Raw genomic sequence first — 21,189 nt, forward strand, 5'->3', positions numbered from 1 at the left:
GATAAGATGATCATTGATTTTATTAAAGGCTGGGATTGATCTCCAGCTACGTTGCTGCGTGTGGAAACGTACATATTAAAGCATTGATGCATGCATACATACTATAGCATTGATGCATGCATGCATACGATTTTGGCATTCAGAGCACGAAAAAAAAGGGTTTCTAAACTAGCTCAATCATGAACTAAACATCCGATTTTTGAAAAGGTCCCAAATTGTATGAAGCTATGTTGAGAAAATTCCAAAATCAAAAGAGAATGATTGTCTCATCTGTGTAGTTGTTTCTCTCTAATTTCATATTGACATGGTATGCGAGCAGTGAATGTATGACAATCAAGCCCCAATGGCATTGCAAACCCATTAAAATATCCAATTAACTAATTATAGTCAATACAAAATTGGATTCACTCAAACAAGTAGTTTAGTTCATCTTTTACGTGGCTAAAATAATCCAAATGATAATTTTTTAAATCTTATTATTTCTGAAACTTTTAGAAGTTATGATGATCTTGCAAAGTAAGTTTGCCAAAACAATGCCTCTCAAATTGAGTTTTCAAAACCATAGTTGGCTGTTGCAAGAAAGGACATGGCTACTAAAACCAATCCAAAGTGATGGACTAGATCATCTGAAATGATATTTCTCAAAATTTGAAAATCCAGATCCCACAATTACATATTCAAGCTGAAATAATTTGGGTGAAGATTCTAAGCATTTCAAAACACCTTGAAGTCCTCAAAGTATGACTCCAAGTAAGACAAGTGTTCAAAATCAAATTGATTTCAATTGGAAATGTATTACTCTTCAGCTTAAAAGTTGAAATCAGTTTTTCATATAAATCAAAAACTTGTCAAGCCAAAGAATATGGATTTCAAGATTACGTTGTCAAGAATCAAGTATTCAAGTTGAATTTTCAATCACTTAGGTTGCATTGATAGCCTTAGATCTTAGATCCAAGGCTCCATTAAAGGATGTCCTTCAGATCCTCAGTTTAAACAGATTGGGGATCTCTGTAACGTCGATCTTAAATCCACACTGCATGTTAAAAACCATGGATTTAAGATCAGATGGTAGCACTTGGGGTTGGGGGGGGGGGGGGGGGGTGGGGTGGGGTGGAGTTCATACCTTAAGTCAATGGTGATATCTTAGATCACCAAGGATCTTATATCCGTGGTGAAACAAGCACACACTTAGGGACAAACCCCAAGTGTCAAAATGCTTCAAAACCCAAAAGACATGGTTTTAAGCAAGAATAATTAAATGGTTTTAATAAAAAAAATAATCCCTCTGCATTTAAGCCTAAAAGCTGAAATCAACTTTTTATATGAAAGACAAAAGTTTTTCAAATCAACTCAATCAACAAAATTTTCAAATACTGACTTGATCAAAGTGAATTCTGAACTCTACAAATCATTTAGAAAAAAATTGAAATTCCAAAAACTCCAAAAGTTTGGTTTCTAAAATCAAACTTTCTAAAATCTAACCAAGGTCAAGGACTATGCACTAAGACACATTTTTTATTCAAAATATCAACAATGAGCATAGAAGCTGTCCAGCATTTCAAAACCCTTCAACACTATGAATGGAAACTAAGTTATGCACAAAAGGTGAAAATGCAAAGCATGAATGAGGCATATAGATTGCTTTCACAAATCTACTCACTACATAAGCACACAATCCACTAATCTCCTAGATATAAGCAAACCAATTCAAAATTGTTATTGTGATTAAGTCATATTGCAATGAAGATTTAGGTCAATCGTTTGTCTCAAAGCAACAAGTACTCATTTCATGCTCAAATTGATTTCAAAAACTTGAAAATTTCAAATCCACAAATTTCTAAAGAGAATTCATCTCAAAGTTCTAAAACGAAATTCTACCAAAATGTACTCCAAAATCGGCAAATTGCTTCTGAATCCTATCATACTCAACTTCAAAAGAAGTTCAAAATCCAGCAATAATATCTATTCTCAAAAGAAATCCAATTTCAAAATCTCATATTAGATTGAAGTCTAAACATTCAATTGTTCCCAAAGTAAACTTCAACCATCAAATTCTCAATTCCAATTTCAAGATCAATCCAAATGAATTCTCAAACAAATTCAAGTTAAAAAAGAACCTCAAAATCAAATCCAATTCTTGAACAAGCATATTGGAGGATCATCAATTAAATGACTTGTACAATTGAAAAATGTTTGACCTTGACCCAATTACCCCGTTAAAGGTGGTAGGAATGGTCAGACCTCATACCGACAAGCAGATCCCTTTTTCCTAAAAATCTTTCAAACCAAAACTAATTCTTATTTTCTACTACTTCACGTGGCCTACCCCACTTTCCCATGGGAGGGGTGCAAAAAGATGTCAATCATGTAGGGACCCATCATTATTTGTCTAAATTTTCTCAAGTATAGTCATTTCCTAAATTGTTGAATGTCAATTAGATGAAAACCTTTCATCACCATACCTATCAGCATCATGCATTTTTTTTGTGCATGTAGGACCAATTGAGGAGAAAACATGTTTCCATTAGTCTTAGGCTCAATCATGCCCCTCCTAAATTTAAGGTTTGTATGAGACCAATGTGTGCTCTCTAACATTTTAAATCTATCTCTTTGGAACGTATGTAATAGAGCTATACATTTCTATCTGTAATTTTCAAAATCATCCTTCTACCAATCAAGTCTCGGTCATCACATTGCTAGGTTATTTCTGAGACAAAGTCTAAGAGATAGTCTTACAATTTGACCACCCGATTGGACTGAAAGGTCCCCACATTAGTATCAAAATGGACAATAATGCCCAGCACATTGATGAGTGAACAATGAAAAATTGAGAGTCTTTAAACCATAGAAAACCCTTGAAAAGTCTATATAAATACCATAAGCATGATATACCAACAATTTGGACTTATTAGGAATCCAAGACCATTTTTCAAAAACAATACATATAGGCAACAATCTTAGAACATGCATTATTATCTGCTCTCTGCTATCTTCAAGTGATTGCTTGAATGCATGAAATAAATGAAGTGCTCATCTTGATTCATGTTCCAGTCTAAACCATATGTCAAACTCTTTTTGAGCCTTTATTGGGTCAACCAGTGTAAACTCAAACTAATTGAGTCCTCCTTTTCCAATCTAGATGGACTTTTTAGACTCAAATAATACTTTTCCATGTGGCCATTTTCTTAAATGAATACCAAGGTCGATCCAGATTTTGAGTAATCTCAACTGAAGTCTACTTACCCCAATGGTATCAGTCATGGTATCCTACCTTTTAGTGTATGTTTCTAGACCATCTAGAAAATTGCAGGCTTGAAGAGGCTGTCAACTTAGCAATCCAACTTATCAAAGATAGTTTGATCTGTGCAAATGCTAAAAGATGGAATCCAAGAACCAAACATTTTGGTTTTTATGGGGTAAAATGAAAATCATCTTAGATGAATTTTCCAACATTATGGGACTTCTCGAGTGAGAAGGCGATTTAGGAAGTCCAATCAAGAATCAGCTCATCATCAATTAGAAACGAGTCAAGGTCTTAGAGGTGATACATAGACTCACTGAAAAGAAGAATTTGCCACTTCTAGAATAAGATGGACATTAATACATTCACCTAGAATGTCTCATTAAAAAGCTTTCTTAGTATATCGATCAAGCCACATTGTTCAGCAGCACAATAGACAAGTAAAAGAATTCAATGATAACTTGCAAAGTTAGTTTCATTTTCTTCCACAACAAAAAGCAAAACAAGGACCTTCAAGTTGCTCATCTCTTCAGAAAATAGAAGCACGTCAAAGTTTGCACTATTCAATAGGAATGGCAGCTTAGCTTTCCTTTATAGGGACTCAAGATTTTCAATCGGGGATGCAAACTGCATTGAATGATGCATATTTTATATTTCTAAAATATGTGTTCCAAGAGCACCATGTTTTTGTTCCAAGAAAAGTAGTGCAATTATGTTAAGTGTTTGATTGTTCGATGTAGGACCACTCAACATATTGCACTATTTTTCACTTGTTCCAAGAACATGGTGTTCTTGGAATATAAGTTTTGGGCATTATTGTTGACAAAACACAAATATGGTGTTGAGTGTCTTGAAATGCATGTTCTTGGAACAATTATGTGACTAAACATTGTCAATGAGCATACAAGAACATGGAGTTCTTCGAACGTATGCTTTGGCACATGAATTTCATAAACACATTGTTCTTCTTGTCAAATGCCATCTCAATTTTATAAAAAGAAAACAAAAAATGTATGCACTTCTTCAAAATATAAAATAGAAATTTTTCTCAGCTATTTAGAGATTTTCCACATCACCTTCTAATTCATATGAAACAAGTGGTCATTTTAGAGAATGACAGTAGAAGAAGTTGCTTTCTCAAAAAATCCTCATAGCAGCTTTTCAAAAGAAGAAAGGAAATTTAAAATTAAATGCTTGTAAATAAAATATCAAGCACATTATTTCCATTTTTTTTCTAAAATCCTACTTTTACATAAAAAAAGCCATTCTAAAGGAAACTCAAAGTATTGACCTCTCATCACTTTGGAACCAAGTAATATCAAACAATCAACAGAACAAACCAAAGTAACATCAATAGGTACAAAATGAGAAAATAATAACTGCCAAGAGGGGAGGAAGAAAGCAAAGGTAGGTGCATTCCATACCTAATCCTGAGTTTGGTGTTCTACAAACACATGAGACCACAATTTATCCATTTCCAAAATTCAAATAAGAAATTGTTTAGTGTATAACATTACTGGGGAAAGATGGAACAAGTCGATGAAGAAAGCATCATCTGGGACGTCTTTGATAAAGAAGTCATCAAATCAAGATATACCTAACACCCAAACAAGGGTTGCCTAGTTTTGGGGTCATATTTTACAGCAGAATACCATCCAAAATGTTGCCTTCATCAGTTTTTATAATGGCAAAGGCAAGTTCATGAGATCAAATCTGAAGGAGTCATCATAGAGCACGAGTTGGATACTTATAAGTGGTGTGGAATGTAAACCTTAGCCCAACAATAATGAAGGCCATTCACCTACATCTATCTTGTCCTTGGTTCAGCTATGGGACCTGAATATGCCAAACGGTGGAAAGACATCTATGTGTGTCTCCCTTTTAGCTATATGTTAGAACCTATTCCAAAACACTATAATCAATCAAGTCTTGAAACAATGTTGTCGCATTTCAATATTTCAATGTGAAATCAAACATTTTGTCTATCTTCATTGAATATCTATTATCTGATCATTTTTCAAAAATCCCAACTCCTTGTCCTCTTTTACCATCAATGTGAACATCTAGTTTATGGTGGAAACCAAGATCTACAGAAAGAGAAGAATAGAGATGGAATGTGAACAACAACTTCATCCTGAAAACAAAATCAAGGAGTCATCTTCAAGTTCCAGTACACCTTCAAAAACTCATGAACTCAATTAGGAAGAATATAGAATGTCATGAAAGTTCATGCTTTGGTTTAACAACAAACAAGCAAAAACTAACAAAAAAAAAAAGAAAAACAAAGGATCTTTGTCCAGTGATAGCAATACCTCTATGACACTGCTACAAAAATGAGCAATGAAGAGAACAAGAAGACTCCCAAAGAGGAGAAAAAAAGGGAGAATCTCTAAAAGTCACATTGCAAGAAGTTGAGAAAATGCTAGATTTTGTTCAACTAAAAGGCAACAAAAGAAGCTTCACTTGCGAATATTTTTGTCGAAGCTTCAAATATGACAAGTACATCAAAAACTTGCAAAAAAGGTTTGTAACCCTTGTTGGCCAGGGAGATTTGAAGGGACATTTGGCATTGTTTTTCATCAAATGCAACAAATTCAGAAATAATCATCAAGTTCTCTTCCACTATCCATGAAGCTTGAAAGGTATAGCAACACAATAGTATTAGAAATATGTCTACCCGATCGTGCTAAGAAATTTTTAAGTTGATCAATTTGTTTATCAAACAGTTCATCCAGAATGTGAATACTGCTCCAACAATTACTACCCTATGCAATCTCAAAGAGAAACCAGGAAAAAGGGTCAAAAATTTCATTCAAAGGTACAATGGTCTTGCAATAAAATGAGAGATCAAATATCTCAGCCTCGTGTGTTAGGAATGATCACCAATAATCTTTCTCAACCATTAAGAAGTTTGATTTCAAATACTCCTATTAAGTAATGTATTGACTTAATGAAAAGACTTGAGATCATTAAAGCTAGCATAAAAAATGGAGCATTCAACATAGTTGTATCAACAAAACACAAAGAAAAAGCCAGAAAGAACAAGGGTTCAGTACATTACTGTCAATCTCATTGCAAATGCAACATTGGCAAAGAATGAAAAGGCTGATTATCCAAAAGGAAATAACTCCTATCATAAGGCTAGAGGTAGTACCAACAACAACATCAACAACAAGACTAAACACCCAGGTTGGAGCTATGATATGAAGTTCATAGCACTAGATTAGACTTATGACATGATCGTGAATGAATTAATGAAGAGGTACACTATCACTGCCAAAAGTCTCCAAACCCCTCTTGTAATGAGAAGGAACAAAAACCAATTCTACAAATTTGACTGAGCACTAGTTACTTAAGACCACTTGGTACATAAAAATACAATTCAGAATCTAATGGACAAGGAGTTGATTAAATTAACTCCAGGGTAACTGGAAATAATTACTAATCTATTCCCAAAGTAGGGCAGGAAGACAATGTCAATGGTCAAGTATACTATGACCAAGTTCTATTTAAACATCAAGTCATGATGACTAGTAAAGAGAAGAAATTGAAATGTTGGCCAAAAAAGATAGGGAGGCAACAAAACTCAAGGAAGCACTGTCTACCAGTTATGCTCCCATGGAAGAGATTACTGTTGGAAGATGCATTTGACTCAAAACTTCTAGAAATGCTCTTCAAATGGCCCGATTCTTTGGTTCCTTTGAATACTAAAAAACTCCAACCAAATAGAGGTGACAAATTGGTATACAAACAAAATCAAAATGGTCCTATATTCTTTATAGACAAAGATCTCATCAACAGAGGTGTCATGCACAATGATGCTGTCCACATGATAAAGAAGATACTAGACACCACGGCTACCCATCTGTTGGTTGATGGTGGGGCAAGTTTGAACATTCGTCCATTGTAGGCAACACAAGAACTGGGGTTACGAGAGTCAGACTATTCTCTAGCAATAATTACCATTCAAGATACAACGGATAGGGACAACCATGTCTAGACTAATGTATGTCTAGAAATAGATATTGCAGAAACAACATTTGAAATTCCGTTCCACATAGTCAATATATAAACATCTTTCAATATGTCATTAGGTTGACCATGGATTCTTTCAGCCAATGCAGTACCATCAACCCTACACCAATGCATCCATTGGGCTAGAGAAATGCAAATAATCACGACATATGCAAATGAACTCAAAAATGACATCCTATACCCAAAGCTAACATAATGTATCCCAATTGAGACATCATGGAATAAGCTAAACTTCTCTTAATATCCCTTCGAACAGGAACTAAGGTAGCTTCTAACAGTACCATTATTACACCTATCAAAGATATGATATTCATTATGTAAGGTATGGCTATGAAAAGAGGAAGAAGCCGAGGTACAAGAAAAATTCCTCCAGCTACCATAATAGCTGCATGTATCAGAGCTGAAATAAGAGTGGGTCCCTCCACGGCATCAGGTAACCATACATGAAGTGGGAATTGTGCTGATTTAGCAACTGCACCGAGGAATAATAAGATGGCACAAAGAATAGCAAATGAGGAATTCATCTCATTGTTATTAATGATCAAATCATCATTTGCTATTTAGAGTTTCAGCAGGATGTCTCTTCACAAACCAAAGAAACAAGCATGGATGGTCAAGGATGGCTAGCCCACTGTGAAATAACTTACAAGAATCATCTTTTATTCAAGCAATGTTCTCGAAATAAAAAGGATTCAATATCCTCCTACATCAAAGATATTATCCATTCACTGGGCTTGATAAAAATGCAAATAAAATTTTAAAACCAATGATGGTCCCAAGACAAAGGGGCACTCATGCTTTCCACACTAATGATGAAGTAAAAAAACATGAAGAATTCAAACCGGAACCATTTGTCAAGGGTACCACCATGGGCAGATATGCACCATCAATCTAAAATTAGCCATTCAAATAATCTCATTTCTCTTGTTTTTCTTTTCAAGAACATCATTGTACTCATTTGTCGACCCAATCAAAGTCTAACATTCCTATTTTGTCTCCAGAATGGCATCCAAATATCAACAATCAAAGTTACTAATAGAAGTGCATCTCGAACTCACAGAGACCAAGTGTTCAGAGTTCACTCAAATGGAAAAACAAAATCAATTATTGTCTTTAGTTAGTGATCCGATCGAAAAAATTAACATTGACAAAATAGATAATCGAAAGATACTGTAAATTGGAATAGACTTCTGTGCAGAACAAAAGAAAGAGATGTTTAAGTTCCTCACAAATTATCAAGAGGCCTTTGCATTGACTTATAAGGACATGCCCGACCTTGACATAACTGGTCAAGCATCGATTATTCTTAAAGCCAGAATACAAGCTAATTAAGCAAAAATTAAGTAAATTCGACCCTCAGCTCAAGGGCTAAGTCAAAAAAGGTCTCCAAGACCTATTGAAAGTCAGATTTATCTGAATAATTGACTATCACAAATAGTTTCAAACATCATCGTAGTCATCAAGAAAAACAGTAAAATTCATCTCTGTGTCGATTTCAAAGATATGAAAGAAGTAACTCCAAAGGATAACTATTTATTAGCAAACATTGATTTGTTGGTGGATAGTACAATGGGACAAGAAATGTTTTTCTTCATAGATGGATATTTTGGATGTAACCAGATTAATCTCACCACTCAAAATCAATCTAAAACATCTTTCACAACCCCTTTGGGTACCTTTTGCTATATAATAATGCCTTTCTATTTGAAAAATGCCAACACAACATACCAAAGGGCTACTGCAGCCATATATCACAATTAGATGCACAACATCATGGCTGCTTATGTTCATGATTTACTAATGAAGTGAAAACAAGAGAGAATCATATTGGTAGTCGCTCTCAAATATTTGATAAGCTTCTACAATATAAACTCAAACTAAATCCACAAAAGTGCATTTCGAGATAAAATCCAGCAGGCTATTAGGGTTCATGTCCATCAAAAAAGAGATCAAAATAGATCCAACTAAAGCAATGAAATCATAGAAATGTCTTGTCTAACCAATTTAAAGAGTTGCATAGCCTACAAGGCCAAATTCAGTCAATTAGAAGATTTATCCCTAACTTGATCCACCAATGTTAAAAGTTTCAATTTTGGGAAAACCATTATTGCTTTACATTACAATCAACCACTCAATCTGTAGTGGTTTCCTAACACAATATGAAGAATGTTGCAATAGAGCATGTCATCTACTATGTCAGTAAAACATTTGTTCAATATGAGAAAAATTACTCCCATATGGAGATGACTTGCTTGTCATTAGTGTAGATGTGTCAAAAAAATGAAACATTACCTACTGTCATATGGAACAAAAATTTTATCCAAGCTGAACTCACTCAAATCTATCCTCGAACAACCATTTTTAAAGGGGATGATAACAAAGTGGTAAATTTTGTTGATGCAATACTATTTAGAATACGTATCCCATAAATTAATCAAGGGGCAAACCATCATAAATCAGTTGGATGATTTCATCTTGTCAAAATAAACCAAAACAAATGATGACTTCTTGAATGAAGAAATCAAAGTAATAAAACCAGATCTGGTATGGAACATGTATTTTGATGGTTCCAAGAGCACCATAGGAGCAGATATTAGAATACTTTTCATTACATTAAAAAATGAAACGATCCCATATTTCCTCAAACTAAGCTTCTCTTGTGCACACAACATGCCTAAATGTGTAGCCTTAATTCAGGGATTCAAAATGTTTGTCAAGTTTAAAGTGTGTAGAGTTCATATCTTCAGAGATTTCCTTTAGTTGTTGGTCAAGTTAATGGTGACTGACAAGTTAAGGGTCATAAATTGATTTCCTACTAAAAATTGGCGATATCCCTCATAGGATAGTTCAAGAAATGCCAAATTTCATATATCAAATGGAATTAAACCCGATTGTAGATGGTTTGGTCAATCTAAGCACCACCATCACTTTCATGCTTGAAGAGTCGATCAGGTGTTTCAAAGTTGGTAGATTAAAACAACTAGCATATGTTATACCATATTAGTACTCCAAGTAGGAAGTAGAGAAGCACCTTGGTATCAAGATATCAAAGACCATCCAAAATGGGACATTTCCACCAGAGATGCCTTGCAAAAAGCAAAAAAAAAAAAAAACTAAGACACATGTCTATAAGGTATTTTATTCTTGCTGAAGTTCTCTATAGAAAAGGGTTCAACACAAAATATGCTAGATGTCTCGACAAGTAGGAAACATCAGAAGTCATCCATGAAGCCTACAAAGGAATTTGTGGATGATATGACAAGTAGGAAGCATCAGAAGTCATCCATGAAGCCTACAAAAGAATTCGTGGATGACACGACAAGTAGGAAGCATCAAAAGTCATCCATGAAGCCTACAAAGGAATTTGTTGATGACATGTGGGGTATCAATCCCTTGCTATATAGATAGTCATAGTAGGGTACTACTATTTGACTACTTTTTCAATCAATCTTAATCTCTACCATCATAATGACTATCATCAATTCGTCAAAAAGTACATCAAATGTCAACTGCATGCACCATCAATTCAAGCTCTCGTGGCAACTCACCTTTGCCATTTTCAATATGGGCCTTCGACATAGTCAGCCCTACCAATATACCTGCCTCTAATGGGCAGTGGTATTTCCTAGCAGCTACTGACTATTTCACCATGTAGGTGGAATCAGTCACCAAAAAACAATTGAAGGTAACATATAGTGTCATTCATCTATAAAAATCTCCTATGCAAATTTGGCATCAATGACACTCATTTCAAAAATAAAAAGATGTGCAACCTCAGCCAAAAAAATGTCAAATACAACATCAATTCTCTACTGCATATTGTCCCTAGGGCAATCGTCAAGTAGAAGCAACAAACAAAATTCTGATACAAATTTTGAAAAGAACTATACAAATAAATCAAGATTGACACAAAAATTCCATGATGTACTCTGGGCATACTGGGCTACTATCTAGATGCCCACAAAATGCCACACCAATAGAATTAGTGTATGAAATAGAAATTGTCCTTCCATTACACATCCAAGAGCCTACAATGAAGTTCGTCAGACTCATCAAACCTCTCATCAACAAGTACGAGTGAGGGAGATTATCACAACTTGATCTTATCGATGAAAAAAGGCTAACATACAAAAAGCTTATTGCAAAAGAGTGTCTCGTTGTTATGCCAAATCTATCATTGAAAGAAGATTCAAATAAATGGCTTAGTCATTTGATTTATAGCCCCTCTCAGGGGCAGTCCAAAAGACAAATGGACACCAAATTGAAAAGGACCTTACGCCATTAAGGAAGCCTTATCACACAATTCTTATCGGTTAATCGATGCCGATGGGGGTGAAATTCCCAATTCAATCAATGCATTGCACCTCAAAAAATTTTAGGCTTCAGTGTGGCCATGGATTAAAATAGTAGAAATCTGCACAATAATTCTCTAACGAATAAATGTCTACACATTCATTCCAAGCCTTTAGAGTATTTTACTTCCTAGCAATCAAGCCAAATTGGTGTGTGTATCTTTGGCGCTAAACAAGGCCCAAGGCTTGTTCAACAACAAAGATGGCATCTATTAACACCCTAAATTTCTCCAATTTTTTGCAGTGGCAATTTTGAAAATTTTACCAAAAAAAACAAGCAAAATCCAAAGCAACCCAGTTCGATGCCTATCCAGTCCCATCCTATACCCGACTTTGGGAATCAATTACGATCTTAGCTATAAATTAACTTAGAACTGTAAATTGCAAAATCAAATCTACTATCGAATTTAAAACAAGGTTCAAATTCAAATCCAATTATAACTAAAATGAATCACTGAAACCAACCCAAATCAGCCAATAAAAATTTAACTTTGTTAAGTTCTCCATCACTAGAATTTTGGACCAAAATGTGCATGAAAATTCTAAACAAAAGAAACCTTAACATGAGGTTCTCTCAAGTCAACAAAGTCAAAAGAACTCAGTTCACTCAAAAATTGAATTGCATTTACAAGTAAACCAACTTGCATGCATTTGCTAAGGAAAGTGTACAAAACATGATTAGAACTAGAATTAGATAAAATCTATGTTCAAGAATGAAAATTGTCAAAATCAGAGCCCAGTCAAAGCTGTGATGGACTTTGACTGAATCTAGACTCACCTAACCCATGTGTGTGGGCGAGGTTGGTCCCATTGGATTTGAAATTTAAAGAGAATTTAGTTCTCTTGCCATGTCATTCGATCCAACAATTTTCAAAGTGGAAATTTTTATTCTCCTTAGTAGGATTAAAACCCAACTAAGAGAACTCTCTTTCAAATTCGATTCCATTCAAAATTAAGCCAATTTAACCCATTCGAGTGCAATTTTCTTTCTCTTCTTCCTTAGAATTATTTCAAGTAATTCTAATTAAAAAAATTAAATCAAGGTAATTGGAGAGGAAATCAGTCAAAGTGTAATTCTCTTCTTTTGAAAATCATTTCAAGTGACTTAAAAAAAATTCGAAATCATTTTAGAAGTTGGTAGCCTCTTAGAAGTGTCGTGCTTTTTAAAAAAAAAATCTAAAAAAAAAAATCCAAAAAAACCAACTCATGGAAGCTGGAGTTTCTTAAACTGAATTGGAGTAGCTCACTCCTTTTAGTTGAGAAACTTATCTCTCTCAACTAATTAACTTGGTCCCTAAGCAGAAGGGGCCAAGAATTCCTAAGAATCCCATCAATGCCTACAGCTGAGGCCAGTGTTGTAAAAGGCGTACGCTTCACGCCTTGAAGCGTATGCCTTGAGTAATTTTTTGCGGAGAAATGGCTTGAAGCTAATGGGTGAGGGGTGCCACAGTTTCGTGCTCATGCTAAGGCATACGCTTCAGGCATGTCAATTTTTTTATTAAAAAAATTAAAAGAAAAGCAAAATAACGGATTTGCACATCGAGCTTTTCTGTTCAGGCATAAAAATGGTCTGGCATTCACTGTTCAAAAGAGAAAACCTGAGAGAAAGGGGGTAAAATTGTCGGATTATGCCTGCCGGCCATTGTCAGAAGTTCGCCACCACCACTGCTCACCTACCAAACGCCCACCACTGCCGATCCTCAGGTCGTGCTCACTCTCTCTCATCTGCTAGTGTTTGAGCCACCATTATGGTCGTCGGTGGGCTGTGGCCACCGACTCTGTCATCTCCCTCTTCCGCTCTCTCATTGTTTTCTTAACCGTCTGATTGTCTTTCTTAGCCGTTGAGGTCTGGACCAGCCAGCAACCAGCACACCCCCTGCCTCTCTCTGTCTCGCAGCTTGCCCTCCACCGCTCTCTTTCTCAAATCTCATACTCATTTTCTTTGAGGGCTGGCTAGTTGGCGATTACTGCACCTCTCTTCTGATTGCCTCCACTCATCTACTTGTCTAATATTTAGTTAATAACTGAAAACAAATTAGCAATTCTACAATTGTAAGTTGATTGACTAAATTTTGTAACAAAAATACACACATTCAGAGGTTTTTTGAACGAAAAGTATCATGCTATTATCTTTTTTTTTTCTAGAAAATTCAAACCAAATTTCTTTATGAATTTTAGAAAGATCTCAAGGACCAAGCTTTGAGTTGTTACTTCTATGCGCCGCAAAATTGAATAAGATGCTTGTATAGCTTGAAGATGGAAGATAAAATGTGCTAATATAACACAGAATTTACCAAATTTGTTGTTAATATAATGGATTACTTTCGGAATTGGTTTATTTGTTTCCCCTACTTCAGTTCTTTTTCTGTTTTAAGGAAGGATGCTTTCATTGGAATTTTTTTAGAAGTTTCATTTTTTTGTCATGTTTTTATTAGACATGTTAATATAATGCATGTTTTTAATGTGTTTTTTGTATTGTTATTTATTGGTATATTCGCTATTTTATACTTTTCAATTTTCTTATTATTTTTTATACATATTTGACCATAAAGTCTACGCTTCAACCACTGCCTCCCCTCGCCTTAAAGGACCTTAACGCCTCACCTCGTTTTTTCACCTTTTACAACATTGGCTGCAGCTCTATACAAGACACATTCAATAACTCAAGTAGGGGCTGGATCTCTTGGACATGCTTTAGACTTCTTCCAGCAGTAGCTTCAACAGCAGCATACTCTGCCGCAACTCCCTTTGACGTCTTCGGCCTGCCTCAATTCCAACTGATGTCACCCAGTTGCTGCTCTTCAACTCGACCCAAGCAGGAAGATTTCTCCCTTGGAGCATGACCAGCTACTGTCTTCGACAGCCACCTTCCTCAACTCGATGCACTAGCAGGCGTCTCCTCTAGCCAACATCGACAGCTGCTGTTCTCCTTTGGACACTTTATCAGACGTCTTCCCTGGTTCATTTCAACATCTTGGACAGCAGCCTCTAAGCCCGTCCCAGCAGTTGGGATGCCTTGCGGCTCCAAGTCCTTCAGCAGCTCAAGTAGGGGCTGGATCTCTTGGACGTCCTCCAGTCTTCATCAACAGCAGCTGCTCTTCCAGCCAGCAGCCTCTGTTGCTCCTGCAATCTGCTCCAGCTGTTGTCACTTCACCAATCAGTGTCTTCAGTCGACCTCCCTCAAACTGCTTCTCCAAAACAGTAGTTGTCTTCATCTTGCTGAGCTCCCATCCCAACTCTTCATAAGCAGAACGCAGCTCCATCTGCTATGTCAGCTTTCAAAAGAGCGCTGCTCCAACCTGCATTCACCTCCAGCAAAGTGCAGCTCCTAGTCTGCGTTCAGCCCCAGCAGACGCAGCCCCCAATCAGCTGCTCTTCAACCGGCATTACCAGCTGTCGCATTATCATCCAGGTCAGCAACCTCACTTGTTGATTATTAAATTTGATTTTTGCATCCTTGGACAAACGCACGAATCACTCCCAAACTGCTTGGTCTTGCTGCTATTAAAGAAAAGACACGTCCTGCCTTCTTCCTACTCAAACAACAGCAGCCTCGCTGCTACCAAGCTCGGAACTGCAGCAATACTGCTATTCCTCAGTTTGAGACCGCAGAAGCCCTGCTTCTCCTCAGGTCCATGTCCACTATTTACAGCTCTAACCTTATAGACCTGCTTCCCTAAGCTGCAGTACCCTAGCTTATTCTCAAATCTGGACCAGCTCATTGCTATCTCCAATCCCCAGACGATCACTTGCTCCCATTGACAGCTCCTTGCTGTCTTCAAGTCTAATACAACAGCTCCATTGCTGCTTTCAGTTCAGAACTGCTGTAATCCTACTGCTCCTCAGACCCACCTTCAGCTGCTCCTAATCAGAAGTAGCAGTCTCGCTGCCTCCTAATCACCCCTGCTGGTCTACCATCCAGAGCCATAGTAGACACGCTAATCTTTATTTTAAACTAGCAGCCCTACCGTTTTCAATTTCTTGCAGCTCTTTGGTACTCCAAACAGCAGCTCTGCTGCACCCAAAAAGTGACAGCTAAGTCACACGAATGCTTTATTTACCTACGTCGATGATACGACTCGGGTGCGGCTTTGCATCGCACCCACGCTGGTCAAGAGGAGTCAGGTACAGTCGGCCGCACCTTGTGTTTGACTCTGTCAGGTGGGGTCAACCGGTGTCCACCCTATATGTGTCCATTTTTGTTTTTTAATTATTTCATTATAAATATTGAAAAGGAGATTAGGGTTTTGATTGAAGTCAGTCGATCGCCGTGTGTGCGTGGAGAAACTTGATGGAAAATGATTTTCTGGCGGCCATCGGTGCGACCGCGACCTAAGACAGGTAGAGTGTCTTCGACCTTGAGCCCTTTCCTGGCACAAGGCAACCGGCATTCAGTCCTCTAGCAGTTAGTGTTTTTCTTTTATCAGTTTTCAGTCGGTGACAGCGACCTGAGATGGTGGTTTGTCTTCCAGTCCTCCGATGTTTTCTATTGAGTTTTATTATTCTATCAAGTATCAACTATCACCTTTCTATGTTCATTTTTGCACTGTCGTCCAGTTTTTTTGTTTTTTTCAGTTTTGTTTAACGTGTGTGATGACTGATGAATAATTGTTTCCCTTGCTACAACCCTGTTTTTATATTTGCTGTGTTTTTCAGTTCTTATTTGTGATGTACCTTTTTATAGGATTTTATAATTATTGTCTGAAATATGTTATTGTTTTATTTCTGTTTTCATAGTATATGATATACAATTGTGTTGTAAGATGTCGTTTTAACATTTTGTTTTACACTTTTACTGCTGTTTCATATCGTGGTATACATTATTGGCTATTGGTTATAATATATTAATATATAAGTTTTGTTACTTGTATTATAGGTGCAGCCGTGTTCTACTTTCCAAATGTTAATTTCAATTTCTTGTATATATGTTAGTATGTTATATTACTAAGTTACAGTATTTGCTATATATAATATATGCTGTTCTAAACTTCTAATGCGGTCATATGCATTATGTTCTATACATTAATAACTTAAAAACTCGTTGAATTGTTGATTTGCAGTTTCAAATTATTTGATAATTTTGTTGTTTATAGACAAATTTGATATATATATATATATATATATATATAATAAATTGATAATAATAATAAAAAATATTATCGCCGCAGCCGCATTCCCTACCTATGTGACATATAGTGACAACCTTGCTGTCACCGAGCTCAGTTGTAGCTCTCAGCTGCATCAAGCTAGCAGCCTTGCTGCTACCAAACTTGGACCATCTCCCTATTGTCCAACCAATACCTAGCTGCTCGAAAACCAATCATTCTCCCAAACGTCAGCTCAGTCTCCTTCACTCGAGCAAGATGAGCCTTCTAATTAGTCTTTATTGTATTTTCTTGCCTGATGAATGGAGGAGGTGACATGGTGGGGTGGGATTATCAAGGCTGTGGATGATGTCCAGCTGTGTTGCCGCGTGTGGAAATGTACATATTAAAGCATTGATTTGTGCATGTATGTGATTTCGGCAAATACCCACCCAACCAAGACCCATTTTTCAAAGCAAGGAAAAGAAAGTTTTCAATGAATAGAAAGTTTTCGAAACTATCTCACCCATGGATAAAAATCCAATTTTTGAGAAGTCTCAAATTGTGCGATGCTACAGTGAGAAAATCCCAAAATCAAGAGAGAAGGATTGGCTCATCTATGTAAGTGTAGATGTTTCTCTCCAAATTTCATATTGACATGGTATGTGAGAGAGGGAGACGAGAAGTGAATGTATGATGAACACACCTCAATGGCATTGCAAACCTGATAAAATATCCAATCAACTAATTTTAGTCAATCCAAGACTGGATTCGCTCAAACAAGGAGTTTAGTCCATCCAAAGTGAGTTTACCAAAACAATGTGCCTCAAATTATATTTTCAAACCCATATTTATGCATCGCAAGAAAGTAGAAAGCCAACAAAATCAATCTAAAGTGATGGTTACCAGATCATCTAAAATGAGATTTCTCAAAATTTGAAAATCTGAATCCCAAAATTATACATTCAAGCCAAAATCACTTGAGAGCAGATTCTAAGCACTCCAAAACATCTTGGAGTCCTCAAACTATGATTCCAAGCAAGGCAAGCATTCAAAATCAAATAGATTCCAATAAAAAATCCATTACACATCAGCTTAAAAGCTGAAATCAATTTTTCATAGAAATAAAAAACTTGTCAAGCCAAAGAATTCACATTTGAGGACAATGTTGTGTAGAACCGAGTATTCAAATTAAATTTTCAATCACTTAGGGACAAACCCCATGAGTCAAAATGCTCCAAAACACACAAGGCATGGTTTTAAGCAAGATTAATAAAATGGGTTTCAGTCAAACAAGATAATCCACCCACATTTCGGCTTAAAATCTGAAATCCACTTTTTATATGTCAGAAGAAAGTTTGTAAATTCAAATAAATCAGCTGGATTTTCAAATATTGACTTGATCAAAGTGAATTAACTCTACAAATCGTTTCAAAAAATAGAAATTCCAAAAACTCCAAAACTTTGGTTTCTAAAATCAGACCAAGCTCAAGGACTATGCACTATGACACATTCTTGTAAAAATATCAACAATGAGCTTAGAAGCTGTCCAACATTCCAAAACCCTTCAACACTATGAATGGAAACTAAATTACACATGCTTGGATAAGGCATGTACATTGATTTCACAAAGGATTCATTATAATGGATTATAACCCAAGTAGTCACCTAAATATAAGTGAACCAATTCAAAATTTTTACTGTAACCAAGTCATATTGCAATGGAGATTTGGATCAATCACTTGTCTTAAAGCAATAAAAACTCATTTAATATCGAAATGATTTCGAAAACTTGAAATTTTCTAAAGAGGATTCATCTCAAAATTTTGAAACTGAGTTCTTCTAAAAAGAACTAAAAAATCAGTAATTTGCCTCTCAATCCTATCATTTCAAACTTCAAAAGAAGTTCAACATCTACGAGTACTATCTTTTTTTTTTTAATATTCAATTTCAAAATTTCAAATTGGTTTAAAGTCTAAACCTACAATTATTCCCAAATTAAATGTCAAGAACAAATTCCCCAATTCCAATTTCAAGATCAATCCAATCAATTCTCTAACAAATTCAAGTTTTTGATCGATTGTTAAAATTGAAATCCAAATTTTCAATCAAGTTAAAAAATGAACTTCAAAATGAAATCTAGTTCCTGCACATTTGGAGGATCATCAATCAAATCACTTGTACAATTGAGAAATGTTAGACCTTAGCCTGTTACCCTTGTTAAAGGTGGTAGGAACGGTTAGACTTCGTACTGTCAAGCAGTCCCTTTTTTTCTAAAAGTCTTCTAAGCCAAAACTGATTCCTATTTACTATTGCTTCGCATGACCTTCCTTGCTTCAGGACGAGAAGGGTGCAAACATATATTAATTAAAGTTTTCATGTTGAAGGTTCAATCATTACGTCAACGAGGCCAAGAAGAATTATATGACATTCTCATGGTCCTCAACCCTTAGCAAGAAGCTTTAAATGATTCATTATAAATGGATTTTGAATTCATACAAAGGTCAAGGAGGAAAGTATGAAAACCCAAAATACTGGTGTTGCAACAGTAAATGCTATAACTTTAAGTTTCTCAGGGGAAAATGGTAGAAATCCAGTTGAAATAAATATCATATATTAAGGTGTTTTGACAGACATAATTGAAGTAACATATTATAGGGATCTTAAGTTTTCATTATTCAAATATGTTTAATTTAATATTCTTAGCCCATGTGACAGAGGTTTGAAAGTAGATGAATTTGGATTTACACTTGCCAAATTCAGCCATGTATGCATGAAACATGAATCTTTCGTATTAGATAATCAAGCACAAAAACTTTATGTACGAGATCATATAAGAATTGTTATAAAAAAGAGGCCGAGGGACCTTATCAAATTATAGAACAATAGAATGGTAATGTTGAATCTACTTATGTTGATGGTATTGAGATATATTAGAATAATGATGTTAAGAAAATAAATTCCTTAGATGACCATAACAATAATACAATTTGGGACAGAACAAATATGATTGAAACAAGAGTAGATATGCATCAGTTACAATTGCAAGGAAGTGCAAATGAACTTGGATGTAGTGGTTTATGCCATATAAATTTCAATTTGATTCTTTTCTTGCTAAATAGTTAAACAATTGTTAATACATTAAATTTTTTAAATTAATTAATTGTTTTGCAGATATCTCATAGCTTGAGTGACTCGACAACATCTTCACAATCAGAAGCATCTACATCAAACATTAAAAAATTTAATATTTACCATAAATACTTACATTTATTTTACCTAATTGTCCCAATTGAATGATAGAGAAACTGAAGAGGCGAGGGACCACTTGAGGTATGAGCATGCGAAAAAGAGGAGATGATAGAAAAATACCATTAGAGTTCAATAGATTTGGGCAACCCATAGGAAAATCTATTAAAGACTTGAAAACTTATTTGGAAGGGTTGGCATGAGATGGAAAGATTGCACCCATAATTTACATGAATTCAAAAAAAATGTCACAGATCTATAAAGATGATATGTGGGCTTGAATATAGGCAAGTAAATGCTTAACATTGATTGCTTTTTAAAAGTGTAAGACTTTGTATGTTGCATAACTGACATGAAGTTTCTTTAATTGCAGCAAATCTTTGAGGTTGATGAGCCACAAAAACAATGGATGCTCATGTACATTTCCAGTTATGGAAAAATGAAAATGTAACCTTAAAAAAGATCGTTACAAGTATATTGTACACTTGATATGCATATAGAAGGTTATCCTCCACAAGTTCTTCCTGACCACTGGCATGTTGTTGTGTACTATTGGGAGACTGAAACTACAAAGGCTAGCACATTTTTATTAATATTATTACTAAAATATGTCTTCTTGTTACAATTGAGTACACATGAAAGATATAATTATGTAATTAATTAAATACATGGTCAAATGTAGAAAAGTGAAAAAAAATGTAGAAAATTGTGTGCAACAAAGCTTCACTCACATTGCAGGTAACAAAAGCTTTGCACACATAGCCGTAGAAATGGTGAGGAATGCCTTATGTAGCTTAATCTATTATAGTTTTTATCCAGTATTTATCATAACAATGTACTAAAAAAGTTGTTATATGAATAGAAAATTGAGAGTGGAAGAGACTCATCAAGAGTTGAAATTTTCATGAAGATGGATAAGAATAGCAAAAGGACAAGTGAAGTTGTTGTAAGTGTCATTTTTTATTTGCCTTTCATTATATGAAAATGGTAAAATTTTCCTTTTACATGAATATGCATTCATAATAAATTTATTGTAGGAACAACTAAACTAAATAATGAATCAAAGACCAGATGGTGTTAGAACAAGAAATGCAAATGGAAGAATAAATTGGTTCTCTCATTAAAATTTTCATGTAAAATTTGTCAAACTAGTTCAATTGATTAGGTAAGTACTTTGCAATGTTTCTATGTTATGGTTTTAGTTTCCTCAATGTAGGTAATAATTGTT

This window comes from Nymphaea colorata, chromosome 11 (genome assembly GCF_008831285.2).
Source record: "Nymphaea colorata isolate Beijing-Zhang1983 chromosome 11, ASM883128v2, whole genome shotgun sequence".
In the NCBI taxonomy this organism is placed as follows: domain Eukaryota; kingdom Viridiplantae; phylum Streptophyta; class Magnoliopsida; order Nymphaeales; family Nymphaeaceae; genus Nymphaea; species Nymphaea colorata.